The sequence below is a fragment of the Poecilia reticulata genome, chromosome 14 (assembly GCF_904066995.2).
Source record: "Poecilia reticulata chromosome 14, P_reticulata-male-v2, whole genome shotgun sequence".
Lineage (NCBI taxonomy): Eukaryota > Metazoa > Chordata > Actinopteri > Cyprinodontiformes > Poeciliidae > Poecilia > Poecilia reticulata.
In genome coordinates, this window is record NC_088843.1 from 22,447,591 (window position 1) to 22,458,627 (window position 11,037).

Consider the following 11,037-nt stretch of genomic DNA (forward strand, 5'->3'; position numbering starts at 1 on the left):
TTTCCAATTATGCATTTACCCATAGATCTATAAACAAAAAAGTGTGGTTATTTATGAGGCCATAATTTTTAAAACCTTTATTCTGCTTCTAATAAACTCTGCATTTGATTGTTGTTTTCTTTATAAACTCTTTAATATCTCACATTTCCACTTATCCAGTCCCACTTTTAGTTAATTTATTTGTAAAGGTTTTAAGATGTTTTACTAAATAATAGATGCATGTCTTACAGTGTCATGCAAAATTATTATTATTTTTTATTTATTTATGTAAACTCAAAAACTTTATTATACTTTTGGGATTTCATTAATCCCAAAAGTATGTTCTAGACAAGCACAAACTGTAAAGTGGAAAGAAATTCATTCATCCATTCGTTCATCAGCTCCAGAGAAGAACAGCATCACCACAGCATGATGCTGCCACCACACAAAGTTCAGATTTGGTCCCATCTGATCAGAGAAACTTCCTCCACATGTTTGATACTGCTTGATTTTATACAGTTTAATTCTGACTGTTTATTGTTGGCCAGACATGGACCCAGATTTAAGAATGTAAATAAGTAATTTACTTTAAATAAATTGTAATGTAACTAGTTACTTTCGACCCCAGCTGTTGGATAACTGGATTTCTTTTTTAAAGAGGCAGTATCATGTATTTTCCAGCCACATAGTGATATTTTGTAACTATGGTACATTCAGTTTAAAAAAATGCTATATTAATCAAATATAACCTTGTAATTTAGTGCCTTGAAATTGGGCCTCTGTCTCTTTAAGAAACTCCTGCTCTTTCTGAAGATCTGATTCCAGGAAGTCATCCCAACATGGCTCCTGTTAACCCTTTAACAACATTTTCACCAGAGCAGCTCTGAGCAGCAGTTTCTATGATGAGCTCAGCAGCTGTTTGCTAATTGCTGCTGGTTAGTCTGAAGGAGCTGAGTGGGGGAGGAGCTATGCCTCGAACTCGCGGTCAGGGCCATCCAGCTAAATGGTTGCCATGGAGATTAATGGATTTCTCAAATATGAATGAGTCCAAGCAACACTCCAGGTGTGTTTTTGATGGAAAGCTAAAAATAAAAATAAAAATAAAGTTGATTTTACGTAAGAAACATCACAGTAAAAGGGCTAAATAGAAGCCAATTTGTGTTGCTAAATCCAAATAAAACACTCAATATTTAGAAATGTGAGTAAATTTCAAAGGACAGATCATGTCATGTTTCAATAATACAGTTATCATAAATAATAAAAATCAATCATTAATTTTAATAGAAGACGCCTCATTGAAATCAATAATGTGCAGCAGCATGTGAACTGAATGTTTGTGATAGTTCTGAAATGTTTAGTTGCCTGAAACTCTCTGAGCTCCAGCGTCAGTCAGTTCTCACAAACACGAAACAATCAGCATATCTGCCGCCGCTCATGCTGCGCTCTGGAGAACCTGCTGCTCATCGTCTTCCTCAGCAGGAAACCAACGTCAATTTGCCACTTGGAGAAATCTAATCATAACCAGCCTGTGATTTTTCTCCTGTTTCAGACAATCTCAGTAGGGGGCGCTGCTGCAGAACAGCCGCCTCCTCCTGTTGCTAATTTTCCCATCCAGACGTGGAGGATTTCTGGCTCCTAACTCTCCTCTAATCTCATCTTAACGACGATGATTCGTCTCTACATAAACTTTAAAATTATGATTTCATTCAGTAGGGTTAATAAAAATCGATTGAACTGAACCTGGTTCAGTGTGAAAAGTAATCACACCCCTAGACCTGATCAGCTGCAGCAGCTGATAACTGGCTATGAGTTTTTACCATCGCTGTGGAGGAAGCTTGTATGGAGCTAAACTGGGGCCATGAAGTTTGTTTAAAAAATAAAAAAGAGAGAGAAAAATCTGTTTGAAAATGAAAAAAAAATTAACCTGAAAAAAAGTTTGACACTGAAAAATGATTTTAAAACAAAAGTTATTTTGAAACTGGAAAAAGTTTGAAAGTACAAAAATAAATGAAACTGAAAAAAAATCTAACTATATTTGATTAAATATTTGAAACTGGACAAAAGAAAATTCAAACCTGAACATTTTTATTTTTAACAAACTTTATGGCCCCAATTTAGCTCCATATTTTTGCTTAACTCCAAAATGGAGGAGAGTTTGAAGCGTAAACTGCCTGTAAATGTCATGCCACAACATCTAAACAATTATTGTAATTCTTTGACTAGTTCACTTGTTTTTCTTTAAAGGCCTTTTTAATTTATTATTTTATTTTCTGAGATTATCTTGCTGCAGAACTTGAGTGTGTTTGAGCTTTGGGTCACAATTTTCAGGGTTTCTTATGTTAGAACAAGCTGTCCAGGCCAAAAGCAGCACAGTAGTTGCTGATCACTATTCTACCACCACTGTGTTTGACTCTCGGTTTGATGTTCTGGGTTAATTTTATTCTAGATGTGACGGCAACAAAGCCTCTCAGAATGGACATTTTTTGTCTCATCGGTCCTCATCAGTTTCCCAGAATCTTCAGGATCAGGACAGATTTTCTTCTCGATCCTTATTAAAAAGAAAATCTTGTTTTTTCTCTGGTTACCTTAGTTGGATATTAAAGTTTGACTGATGATCTGAAGCAGTTAAATGTGACAGAAAAATGAAGAAACAGTAAATCTACAGAGGGAGTAAATACTTTCCTTTCCCACAGGTCTGTAAACCTAAACCTCTTTCTGATTTTCTTTTCACCCCACAGGTACAGGAATCCATTTTTAATTTAACCAGTAGATGAATTAAGCCACTTTCTGATGGACCGCTGATGTTTGCATTTGCTAATAAGAGAATTTTTAATTATGACTTTATTGAAAACCATTGGCCTGTGTCGCCCTCTGACCTTTTGAAGGTCTGGGTCAGATAACAGAGTGTAGAACCCACTGAACTCCTCTGAGGATTTAACTGCTGCTGATTCATGTTACTGCAGATAAATCTGAGTCGATTTAATGAAATGAGAATTGACTGGTAAACACAGATCAAGCTGAGCAGATACATTGTTTTCTTCTGTCATCAGTGAATTTATCTGCTTTGTTTACAAGACGAGTGGAGATGACATTTTATTAAAGCGTCTGGTTTTGTTTCTGGCTGCACAGCAGAGCAGCTGAAGAGGATCTAAGACATTTGAACTTTTCCTTCTGATGAATCACAAAGATTCTGATTTCATTTTCCAGCATTTGGTACCAATTCACTCTGACAAAGGCAACCGGTAGCTGGTCCAATGAGCAGCAAACAGGCCTGACCTTTAACCCCATACAGAGTCTATAGAGTCAAGAGGAAGATGAGCGGCAGCAAAACCAACAATGAAGACTCAGCGGAACCACAGCAAGATCTCCTCCATGCCAGCTCAAATTCACTAATTAGCATCCACTCACGTAGCATCCACTCACGTAGCATCCACTCACGGCATTCAGTTCCTGCCAGTTTTTTCTGCCAGATTCTGACCTCCATCCATCCATCCATTTTCTTGCACCCTTGTCCCTCAGCGGGGTTGGGAGGGTTGCTGGTGCCAATCTCCAGCTAACGTTTCGGGCGAGAGGCAGGGTCACCCTGGACAGGTCGCCAGTCTGTCGCAGAGCAACACAGAGATACATAGGACAAACAATCATGCACACACACATTCACACCTAGGGGCAATTTGGAGAAGCCAATTAACCTGACAGTCATGTTTTTGGACTGTGGGAGGAAACCGGAGTACCTGGAGAAAACCCACACATGCACAGGGAGAACATGCAAACTCCATGCAGAAAGACCGGGGCCGGGAATCGAACCCAGAACCTTCTTGCTGCAAGGCAACAGCTCTACCAACTGTGCCACTGTGCAGCCCTCAGATTCTGACCTGTTGAATCTTAATTAATCCCAAAAGTATGTTCTAGACAGGGGTCACCAACTCCAGGCCTCAAGGGCTACCATCCTGCAACTTTTAGATTCACCTCTGCTCCAAAATGTCTGAATTTCCTCACCAGCATTCATTCCTCTCTGCAACAGGCTGGAAACGAGCAGTTTATTTGATCCAGGTGTGTTTGAGCAAAGACACATCTAAAAGTTGCAGGATGGTAGCCCTCAAGGACTGGAGTTGGTGACCCCTGTTCTAGACAAACACAAACTGTAAAGTGGAAAGAAATTCATTCATCCATTCATTCATCAGCTCCAGAGAAGAACAACATCACCACAGCATGATGCTGCCACCACACAAAGTTCAGATTTGGTCCCATCTGATCAGAGACACTTCCTCCACATGTTTGATACTGCTGGATTTTATAAAGTTTAATTCTGACTGTTTACTGTTGGCCAGACATGGACCAAGATTTAAGAATGTAAATAAGTAATTTACATTAAATAAATTGTAATGTAACTAGTTACCTTCGACCCCAGCTGTTGGATAACTGGATTTCTTTTTTAAAGAGGCAGTATCATGTATTTTCCAGCCACATAGTGATATTTCAGTTTTAAAAAATGCTATATTAATCAAATATGACCTTGTAATTTAGTGCCTTGAAATTGGGCCTCTGTCTCTTTAAGAAACTCCTGCTCTTTCTGAAGATCTGACTCCAAGAAGTCATCCCAGATTCTGACCTGTTGAATCTTTAACAGCTCACCTCTGGTCCATCCGAAGCCAGATGTTCCTCCTGATTCTCTCTGACTCAGCTGCTGTATATTCACCATTTAAACATTTGCTCCGTCCACATGTTATATTATAAACTCATGAAATGCATAGATGCTCTCCGAACGGCTTTCATTTCGTATTTTGTTCCCTCTGCTGGTTGAAGGCCAACCTCTCACGAAAATATGTCGGCTTTTATTTCATCTTCAATGTCATTTTTTCCCTTTTCTTCTCAGGAGAGAGGCACCAGAGTTTAGCTTTTATTGCTTTGTATGCGTGTTGCCAGCAAAAATTCCAACTGAAATTAAAAGTTTCTGTGAAGCATCGTTGCCACAGAGTGGTTTATGCTTAATGAAAAGCTCCCAGATGGCGGCAGTTATCAATATTTAAAACCATTTATTGATTCTTAGCATTTCTGCATTCAGAAAAGCTATTGTTTTCGCCAACACGTCTGAAATTGTCTTTGTTTACTCTGCTATGTTCTTCCGGTACAATTCCTCTCCTCAAAGCCAGCATCAACTGAGGTTCCCTCAAAGCAACGAGAAGTGAACTTCTGAGGCTGGCTGACTTTGTTCTGAAACTCAGATGTTTTTCACAGATGTGTTGCAGTGATTTGGGAATGTCAGATTTTCTTTCCTTCTCGGAGAAGAGAAGGAATATTTATGGTGTTGAGGAGGAAGATGACGAACCTGAAACATCACAAACACATTTGATATGAGAGATTTTGCTCCGGTTTGTTTAGCTGTTTTTTTTTTTTTAGATTTTATCTTAGCATTCAGTGGGTGCCTGGGGAGGGACATGGCACACTACCCAGGGCTGCATGGTCTGGGGTTGGCACAAGTCCACGTTTCATGTTGCCCTTATTTGCATGTCTAGTCAATGGGGAAATGTTGCCCTCTTGCCTGAAAGAAAATACTATATGCAGCTACAATAAAGTGTTTGTAAAGTTACGGTCAAAAATTAACAGTCATAATTTGGATATTTTAGCTTTTCACAAGAGAAAAGAAAACTGAGGGTTCGTTTCTCAAAGTCGTGTTTGCAGAATGCTATTTATTCAGATACAAACACAAATTAAATATTTAGTTAGGAAGCTGCAAATGTAGTATTCAAGGCTAAATAATTAGCTTAATTTTTAGCTAAATGTACTTGCCGATAACTGGAACTACTCTATCAAAAGAAAAGCTAAATACAAACTAAATATCAAGCTCCAAACTAAATACTTAGCTCAAAAAGCTAAACAGTTAACTTGCTAAATGTCTAACTAAAAATTTTGCTGTGACTAATATTTAGTTTGAAGCTAATATTTACTAAAATACTTAGCTTCAGACTAAATATTCAGGTCATAACAAAATATTTAGCTAATATACAAATTCACTTGCCGATATCTGGAAGTGGACTACCAAAATAAAAGCTGGGTCTTGCAAACCTGCTGCTGTGACTGATTCGCAAGACTCAGCTTTTATTTTGATAGTGCACTCATCGGCAGGTTAATTTGAATATTTGCTAAAAACTTTACTCAGAGTGAATTATTTTGTATGAAGCTAAATATTTAGCTCTGAAATAAGTTTAGAGCTACGTATTTAGCTTGAAGCCAAATATTTTGCATAAACAGGCTAAACATTTAGCATATTTAGCTTTAGGATAAATATTTAGTTTATTTTCTGGACAGAAATAATCCATCCATCCATTTTCTTTACAACCTTGTCCCTTAGTGGGGTCGGGAGGGTTGCTGGTACAGAAATAATTTCTAATCAAAATCTGGCAGAGGTATGAAGGTATGAATTTAGACTTTATCTTAATGAATGTATATAAAATTAACTTAATTAAAGCAGAAGACCTAACATTAGCTAGATATAGTAGATATAATGATTTCTTCCTCTTTGTTTTTCAACACGTTGTCTCTTTCATTTCTGATGTTTTTCACTGTTTTTTATGGTTTGTTAATAAAATAAGTGAGTAAAAGAATCTTCCTTCAGAAGAAACCAGAGCCGCTGCTGCCGTCACAGCATCTTGGAGGAGTTTCTTGAGTTTTCCCTCTGATGTGAACAGGTCAGCGCAGAAAGGTGTTGAGATGAAATAGACTAATTTTGCTGTCACCGCTTCTCCCTCGCCGATTCACAGAGAGAAAGTTGGATCTGTAATCACTATCCAATCTGCCTGAAGGAGAGAAAGAAATTTAATTTGACAACGAGGTAATGAACCTGTGCAGCCATTATCTTAGATAACCCATTTGAGGGACTGGTTGAGCACTGATGAAATTTCTATTAAACATAGCTGGCTGATTTCTCTATTTTGTTCTGTGGCAGAAAAGTCTTTTTTTCACCCTTGCCAATTTACTTTGAACTCCAGGAGTTGCCAAGGATCATTATATCAAGGAGCTTCAAACACACACACACCCTTACTCAGTGATTCAAAGGTAAAAGCTGCAGACTTTGGGCTAATAATCTCTGAGATGCATGCACAATATGCCGAAGTAAGTGCAGGAGAGTTTCTGCGTTTCTGTACCGCAGAGCGATCTCAGCGCAGATCAGCTGCTGTTCCATCCAATGTCACAGAAATCTGCAGGAAGTTTACACCTAAAGAAGATTTTAATTCTGAACAATCTTGACTGCATGTGCAACATGGCCGTACTTAGACGCTTCAATATTCAGGCCCATGTTAGCATCTTAAAACAGGCTAACAGTGTGTCAGTTTATGATTTTACCAGAGGTGGAACTCAATAAAGATGTTTAATCGAGTCAATTGCATCATCTGTAATTAATTCATTCCATTTTAATCAGCAAAATAAGCAACATTTTCATTTCAATAAACTTTTTTGCTGCTAAATTATTGACTAAATAGACATATGAGCTCAACAACAAAGATATTTACTGTTTTTAATCTGTTATGTAGGTTATCCAAACATCAGACTGCTGCAAAGTGCTATCATACAGATTCAGTTTTTCATTTTTGAAGCAGAAATGAACCTGAATTGGAGGACTTCCGGTTGGAATGCGTGAGGAGTAGACGCACACTTGGACTGCTGCTACATTTGTGCTTTCTATACCTTTTTAGAACCCCATCTCCTTTATAAAGATTACATTTTTTCTTTGTTGCTGTTGTTAATATTTCTTTCAAACTTACTTCGTCATGTCCAAGGCCAAAGGAAAATCCTCTGAACGAGAAAGAGATGCGCCGCCGGCTACTGCTAGCATAACAATCGCGGACATTAGCTCGCTCCTTGGCAGTCATAAAGAGGCCCTGTCTGCGGAGTTCAAGTTGTCTTTTGAGTCTCTGAACTCCACACTGGACAGCATCAACTCTACTATGACAGATCACGGTCAGCGTATTTGCTCATTGGAAGATAATGCAACTGCTAATGACGCGCGCTTGCTGCAGGTGGAGAAGGTGTGTGCTAATCTTCAAAAAGAAAATGAGACGCTGAGAGCTAAAGTGGTGGATCTGGAGGGGCGCAGCAGGCGCCAAAACATTCGCATTGTCGGTTTACCAGAAGATATAGAAGGTCCCCGGCCATCCTCGTTTTTCTCAAAGCTTTTGACTGAAGTCTTCGGTAAAGACACGCTCCCTTCCCCTCCTGAAATAGATCGAGCGCACCGCACCCTCGCCCCCAAGCCCGCCCCGGGATCCCGTTCTCGCCCTGTCATCCTGCGCTTCCATAGATTCCAAGAGAAAGACCTGATTATCCGCGAAGCCCGCAAGAGGGGCGCACTGTCTTATCAGGGGCATAGGATCCGCTTCTATGATGCCTACAGTCCAGAGGTTGTGAAACAGCGCGGCGAGTACAGTGGTGCCATGACTGAACTGTACAAGCGGGGATACAAGCCGGCGTTGCTATTTCCTGCGAAGTTGCGCATCACACTCCCGAACGGAGATAAGAAGTGGCTCCCGTCGGCCGCGGATGCGGTTAAATTCGTCCAGGATTTGGGTCAGGATTAAAAAAAAAAAAAAAAAAAGAAAAGCGTAACATTCTGTTGCCTTGGAAATCTAACATTTTTTCCTTTCTTTTCTCAATTGCGTTTAATTATTTCCCTAATTCAGTGCGGCTTGTTTGGTCCATTTGTTAGTGAATAATACTGTATTTACATTACATATACACAGCTTGATCACTCTAAGATATAAGGAGTGGGGTTCTAATCTATCTGTTTTTCCATAATGCGGTCGCAAGGAGTTGGAATTTTGGAAAAAGGAAGTATTAAAATATGCTGATAGGTTTATCAGAGTTCTGGTGCCTGCCTTTTGCGACCCCATTTTTTTCCCATTTTTATTTTTATTGTTTTTTCTTTCCTCTTTTTATATGTGTGTTTTGCGGGTCTTCCTTATCTGCATGTATTGGTGCTACACATTACATATGTGCTACAGTTCATAGCTCTCTGTCTTTTTCGTATCTATCACACCTAGGGTGTTATGCCAAGTACTGACGCCCCATTGGCACCACCAGGGGATTCGTTAAGATTTGTTAGTTGGAATGTTAAAGGGTTGAACTCTCCTATAAAGCGTAAAAAAGTATTTAATCATCTAAAACACTTAAACACAACAATTGCTTTCTTACAGGAAACACATTTAAAACTGTCAGACCAGCTCAGGCTTCGCAGTGGGTGGGTTGGCCAGGTGCATCATTCATCATTTAATAGTAAGGCACGTGGAGTTGCTATTTTAATACATAAATCTGTTCCCCTCTCTGTGACCAAAGTCATGTCCGACTAACGGCCGTTATATTATTGTCTTGGGAAGAATTAGCAGTAGCAATCTGGCATTAGTAAACATATATGGTCCGAATTGGAATGATGAGGACTTTTTCAAAAACATTTTCTTCTCACTTCCTGATCTGAATAATAGCCAGCTCATTCTCGGGGGTGACTTTAACTGCTGCCTTGACCCTTTGCTTGACCGTTCCTCAAGCAAGTCATATTCAGTCTCTAAGTCTTCCAAAGTTTTACATACATTTATGCAGCAATATGCAGTCTCAGACGTTTGGCGTTATTTCAACCCTAACACCAGAAAATTTTCCTTTTTCTCCCCAGTGCATTCTACTTTCTCTAGAATTGACTTCTTTCTCCTGGATAACAGACTGCTCTCCTCAGTTAGGTCATGTTGCTATAATCCCATCGTAATCTCAGACCATTCTCCTGTCATCTTGGATATCTCTCTCCCGGGTAGACCTGCTTCACGGCCTCCGTGGCGTTTTAATTCAGTCTTACTCAGTGATTCTGTTTTTGTCAACACTATGAATGACCGTTTAGACTTGTTTATCTCCTCTAATGTTACTCCAGATGTATCTGCAGCAACAGTTTGGGAGGCATGTAAGGCATATTTACGGGGGGAGATAATAGCTTACTCGGCATATCTTAGAAAAACAACCACACAAAACCGGCTTATCCTATCTAGTGCTATATCTGACCTGCAAACAAAATGTGCAGAGTCCCCTGCTCCAGACCTTATAAAAAGTTTGTTGATAAAAAAGGCTGAATTTGACACTCTAGCCTCTGACGCAGCTGCGGCACTATTATTAAAAAGCCGTTATAGTTATTATGAGTTTGGTGACAAGCCCAGCAAAATTCTTGCTCATCAGATTCGGCAGAGAGCTTCAAACCAGCACATCACTGAAATTAACATCTCCAATGTGACTTCTATTAATCCACAAACTATCAACAATCAGTTTAGAGACTACTATTCCACTTTATACAGTTCAGAGTGTTCACCCGATCAAGCTCACTATGAAAGTTTCTTTGATAATTTTTCTATCCCTACAATTGATCCAGAAACTGCCTCTGACTTAGATAAACCCTTTACGTTCGCTGAGATCAAGAGTGCTATATTATCATTGCAGAGTGGAAAATGCCCTGGACCTGATGGCTTTCCATCAGAATTCTATAAGGTCTTTTCAGACAAACTATCTCCCCTTCTGCTTAACATGCTTAAAGAAGCATATGAATTTGGTGTTCTCCCTCTCACAATGCGACAAGCTACTATCTCCCTTATCCTAAAGAAAGATAAAGATCCACGAGTCTGCAACAACTACCGGCCAATTTCATTGCTCTGTACAGATGTCAAGATTTTGGCAAAGATGTTGGCAAAACGTCTGGAGGTAATCATGACCCAAATCATCAACCCTGACCAGACAGGCTTTATTAAAAACAGACACTCCTATCATAATATTAGGCGGTTGCTAAATATAATATATTCAACTACATCAGCTGATACCCCAGAAGTAATTATCTCAATGGATGCCGAAAAAGCTTTTGATCGAGTAGAGTGGTCCTATTTGTTTTACACCTTACGACGTTTTGGTTTTGGTTGTTCCTTTATTTCCTGGATCAAACTGTTATATACTTCTCCATTAGCCAGTGTCCGCACAAATAATGACCACTCAGAATATTTTCACCTAGGCCGTGGAACTCGCCAGGGCTGTCCACTCTCACCT